Source organism: Malania oleifera, chromosome 1 (assembly GCF_029873635.1).
Source record: "Malania oleifera isolate guangnan ecotype guangnan chromosome 1, ASM2987363v1, whole genome shotgun sequence".
Classification (NCBI taxonomy): Eukaryota; Viridiplantae; Streptophyta; class Magnoliopsida; order Santalales; family Ximeniaceae; genus Malania; species Malania oleifera.
Window position 1 is genome coordinate 154,654,099 of NC_080417.1, and position 5,698 is coordinate 154,659,796.

Consider the following 5,698-nt stretch of genomic DNA (forward strand, 5'->3'; position numbering starts at 1 on the left):
GGGTTTGTGATAACTTGATTGTACCCAAAATTCCCAGCATACAACTCAAACATCTTCAAATTATAATTTTAGAGATTTATGTCAATATTGATGAATTCAAATTATAAAACCAATATGATACTTTAATTGTATATATCTTGTTGATTGGTTAATTTCTTGATGAAAGTATTGACTATTCTTTATGGGATGAAATAGCATGTGTCCAAAGCTTATTCCTTAGGAATAATTTTTTGAGTGGCAAAATTTGTTTTGATGATATATGCTTAAGTTTGAATACATAGTAAGAATATATAAGCATAACATAACCTATCCCATACATGGATTAACATTGAATGATTGATCCAACAACAAGTGGTAATAAACCTTGTAAATTATCATTCATGAGTAAGTAAGAAAGTCAATCTCGCTAGGCTTTTAAGATGTTATGGTTTAACACCAACTGTTGGTATATATGTTTTAGCACATACTCACCTCACCACCATGGAAATTGATGTTAAGGGGAAGAAATTATTTTAGCTAAATGAATAGCACCTCTCTTTTTTTATGATGATTAAAGAGGGAGAAGTTTTGTGGTGTTAGGGAGAAATGTATGTGGGAAAAATGCACGTGTAATGAAAGTTCAATTTGCTTATTGTCTTATATTAAATGAACTTTCTACTTTATGAATTGCATGTTAAAGCTCCAATAGATATGTATGTCTTTATTATGTTTTATATGCATAATGCAAAGGGAAGCAAATTTTAGATATGCATATAGTAAGGGGGAGCATATTTTAGTCCCATTTAAGAATATGCATAAATTAAGGGGAAACTTTGAATTATACCCCATAGAGAACAACAATTGTTTGTTATCATAAAAAAGGGGGAGATTGTTAGCCTTGATGGTTACATAATATTTATTATCATGCTTTGATGATAACAACCTATTAGTGGTTGTAGGTAAACTTATCTTCGCATAATAAGTTATGGTAAATCAAACTCAAATGTAAAGATTAAGTAAATTCTTAATAGGTTAGATATCATCAAAAAGGGGGAGATTGTTAGCCTTAGTGGTTACATAATTTTGTTTAATATGTTTTGATGATATTAACCTATTTATTGTTCCTAGTGCATTCCATCTTTGTAGATCATATTTAGTACAGGTGTAAGGATAAAATACATGAAGGTACTGGGTCAAAGGCAAAGATCGGACAAAGTAGATGTCAAGAAAGAAAAATCAAATGGACACTCATTTTGACCGCACACTATTAATAATCTATTGTAAGAACCTGACCCGAGATAAATGTATTAAATAAATGAGGAAAAGAGAAGAAAAATTTAAAAGGTAAAAAATTTGCAGGGCTCGTCGACGAGGCTTCCTTGCTCGTCGATGAAGCCTCCTATTAAGCTCAGCGATGAGATTCAGTAGCTTGTCGATGAGAAGATGCTGAGAGATTTTAGGAAATTATGAAATCTTAGGCTCGTCGACGAGGCCACCTTGGTGTCAACGAACTTCCTTCTGTGGCCTATCAACGAGGACGCTGTCTCGTCAAGTCTGGCCGGGTTAACTTGTTTATAAATATTCTTGGCTTTGCTTAAAGATTAAGAAACCAAAAACCTCTCTCTCTCTCTCTCTCTTTAGAACTCATGTGACAACCTGAATAAAATAAAGAAGGAAGCTGCCAAGCTTCGTCGATGAACACAGGGATTCATCGATGAAGGCTTTAAGAATTTCGTCGACGAACACAGGGTTTCGTCGACGAGAAAATACCAAGAGGGGTTCTGAGACAGCCTGAATTTCGTCGACGAAATTTATGAAGAACTTGTCGACGAAGATCGGGCTCGTCGACGAATTCTGCTATCTATATATATATATATATGAAAAATCCGATTTTAAACATCATTTGAAGCTTCCTCTCCACTCTCTCTCTCTCCTCTTCGGCCTTCTCACTCTCTTTCTTCGATTTTGGGCTAGTTTTACGCCGAATTGAAGATCTGAGGCTACCACGATGCTCCTGGCGAAGTTCCCTACAAGTTTTCTGGAGCGGATCGTTGGGGAAACGAAGTTGGAAATCATCCCTGAGTTAAGGTAAGACTTTTTAAGTCAAATTAGACTTTATGGTAGTTATAGAAATTGATGTACGCATGAAAATACTGATGTTTGGAACTGGGGGTTTTGAGTTTCAGGGTGTTGATCCAGAAGTCATACGGGGGTTAGCCTAGGATATTTTGGGGGCTTTCTCAGTAGCCAGGTAAGGGAATAAACTAAAGCAGTAATTTTTCATACAAATTATTATTGATTATGAGTAAATTTATTTTCAGAAAAAGCATATGTTATATTGTGTATTATAAATGAAATGTACGATTGAGAAAATATTGCTATGATGATTAAAATATATATATGAAAGTATGAGATGACAGGAAAGCATGATTTTAGAATATGAAGTATGATTTTTAACAGCATATGTGTGGTATGAACATTATTTTTAGGTGAAATGAATCATGATATGAATGATTTTACGAGCAAAGCATATTTTCAGGTATTTTGAAAGGACGAGTTATGCTATACTGAGTTTGACGAATATATGATAAATGAGTTATTTTCAGAATATAAATACCTGAAATGATTTTGGCACGAGGCCACATGTATGTTCTCGGCACGAGGCCATATTTATGTTATCGGCGCGAGGCTGTACTTATATTATTGGCGCGAGGCCGTATTTACTATGTTATCGGCGCGAGGCCATCTTTACTATGATTTTGGCACGAGGCCATATGTATGATTTCGGCACGAGGCCGTATCTATGTTTTCGGCATGAGGCCGTGATGATGTTATGTATGTTCATGTATTATATGTTATTACAACCAGGATGTTAGTTTAGTTCAGTTAAGGGCTCGGTACCGTAGCTATATGTGTAGATCAGATATCTACGTCAGATTAGTGCTAACCATCCCACGAGGGGATGGGAGATGGATAGTCGATGTGGCTTTTAGTAGAGTATGGACATCCACTTGGCAGTCCGGACCAGGGTGCGGCGGGCCCATCGTACTTACAGACATATTTGATTCGGCAGTGGTCAGCCAACCATTGTCGGGTCCCGCCTTCGGACTGCACAACCTGTCATGGGGGGTAATACATGACACCAGCTAGCTATTCATCCTGGGTATATTTTCAGTACAGTTACAACAGATGTTTTTATGTATGTTATTACAGTGATAACAGATGCTTATGTATGTTATGATTTATTAACAAATATGAAAGTACATGATCATCCAGTATAATATTATGATTATTTCTAGAGTTATGAAATGTACTGTATATGTATAAGCACTTTAAATGTTCATGTTGCCACACAGTTGTGTTTAATTTATTTTCCTTTACTAAGAAGTGTCTCACCCCCAACATTAATTAACTTTTTAGGAAACCCAGAGAGACCGACGGGTCAGGGCTGCCGTTGAGTGAGTGGTGCTTCCCTACTAGAAGGGTAAGCGTCGAACTAGGACTAGGAGATTTTTGTTATATGGTCCTAGTGATGTTTTTGACTTTTGGAGATTGTACATATAAACAGTATATTGATGTTAATAGAAAGATCTGGTATTATGTTTTATGATTGGATGTTGAGATTTATGTTTACTGCTGCTAGGTTTTCCGTTGTGTTTGATAGATGTCCCCGCTACCCACGGGTTCGGGTTGACCATTTCATTTATTATGTGATTTTTATGTTAAGAAATTGAGGGACGTTACAACTCAGATACTCTCTCTCTCTCTCTCTCTCTCTCTCTCTCTCTCTCTCTCTCTCTAGGATTTCGGGCCGTCTGTTGCCGGAAACAACGATCCGACGTTGCTACGTGGATCAGGAGGAGAATATCTTCGAGTATAGTGGATCGGAATCTCGTTTTGAGGATTTTTGGGTTTTAACCAAAAATCGAGGTAAGGCTTTGAATCTGTTTTCATTCCTGTAGATTTGTAGGGAATAGTATTATAAGGAAGTATTGTTCTTCGTTGTTTAGGTTTTAGTGTCTCGGTTTGTAGTTTTGGAGCCATAGAGTTCATATTTCGGTATTCGGGAAAAGGTAAAGAGATTCTGTTTATATAAGTTTTTTTTTTTTAAATTGAAATTGGTAAACATGTAGTTTACGATTGTATGTATGTTTTGGCTACTTATTTGGGAAAATCTATCAAGTGAAAATGCGGGATTTTCGGGTTACAGTTTTGAGGAAAATTGGGGGTTACAAATATCATCTTTATTTCTGTTGGAAAATCGTATGTTGTATAAAATTGTAGTAATGAGCTGACCGTACCTGTATTTGTATTAAATTGTATTTCTCGAATTAAAAACGATATGATTGTTGTATACTCAAATAAGTATGGAATGAACTGTTGTATGTAAAATGTTCCAGGTTTTGTAAAATAGCTAGGGGCGGCTAATTACTATACGCTGATGGGTATAGGAACATGAGTTCCAAAATTGTTCCAGGTTTTGTGAAATTTCACCACGTCTTGGCTAATTATCGTGGGCAAATGCCACGTCTCGGCTAAATACCATGGGTGAGAGTGTTCGTCGACGAGGCCCTGATTAATTTCTCGGGTTATTACATTCTCCCCTCCTTATAAAATTTCGTCCTCGAAATTTACTATTTGTGTTGAATACCATCCATACAATCTATCATCCCAAGAGGTAAACGATCCACTTATTTATTACTTACCCTCACTTATGGCGGAGGAATACCGTGGTTACATTATAAACTCTGGAAGATTACACATATATAAAACTAAAACTACCTACTAACTAAATCAATACATGTACCTGCAAAAGAAACTTTATCTAACTACTTATACTTTACTTGATTACCACTAAACCTCTTGGAACAATTGCGGGTATTTCTGTCTTTTTGTTTCTTGAGCTCCCAAGAAGCTTCCTCTATAACATGATTTCTCCATAAAACTTTCACTAACTGAATTTCTTTGGTGCACAGTGCTTGTGTCTTTCTATCCAAAATCTGTACTGGTACTTTCTTATAAGCTAGAGAATCTTTAAGTTCTATTCCTGCATAGCTAATTATATGGGATGGGTCTGGGACGTATTTCCTTAACATAGCAACATGAAACACGTCATGTATTCTAGATAGAACTGGTGGCAAAGCTAGCCTATAGGCAACTGGCCCTACTTTCTCTAGTATCTCGAAAGGACCAATATACCTAGGGCTCAACTTGTCATTCTTTCCAAACCTCATAATCCCTTTCAGGAGAGATATTTTTAGGAATAATCAATCCCCCACATCAAACTCTAACTTCCAATGGCAAGTGTCTGCAAAGTTTTTCTACCAACTCTGTGCTATATTGATTCTTTCTTTAATTAGTCGGACCTTGTCATACGCCTGCTGTACTATCTCAGGACCCAAAACTCGCCTCTCACCTACTTTGTCCCTGAAGAGAAGATAATGACATCTCCTACCATACAGTGCCTCGTAAGGTGCCATGCCGATACTAACCTGATAGCTGTTCTTATAAGCGAACTCGACTAACGACATAAATTAAGTCCAACTACCCCCAAAATCAAGCACACAAGCACGCATATCTTCTAATGTCTAGATCGTTCTCTCAATTTGTCCATATTTTTAAGGATTGAAAGCAGTACTGAATGCTAACTGTGTACCCATAGCCTCTTGCAAACTTTTCCAAAATTATGAAGTGAACCGAGGATCTCGGTCTGAAATTA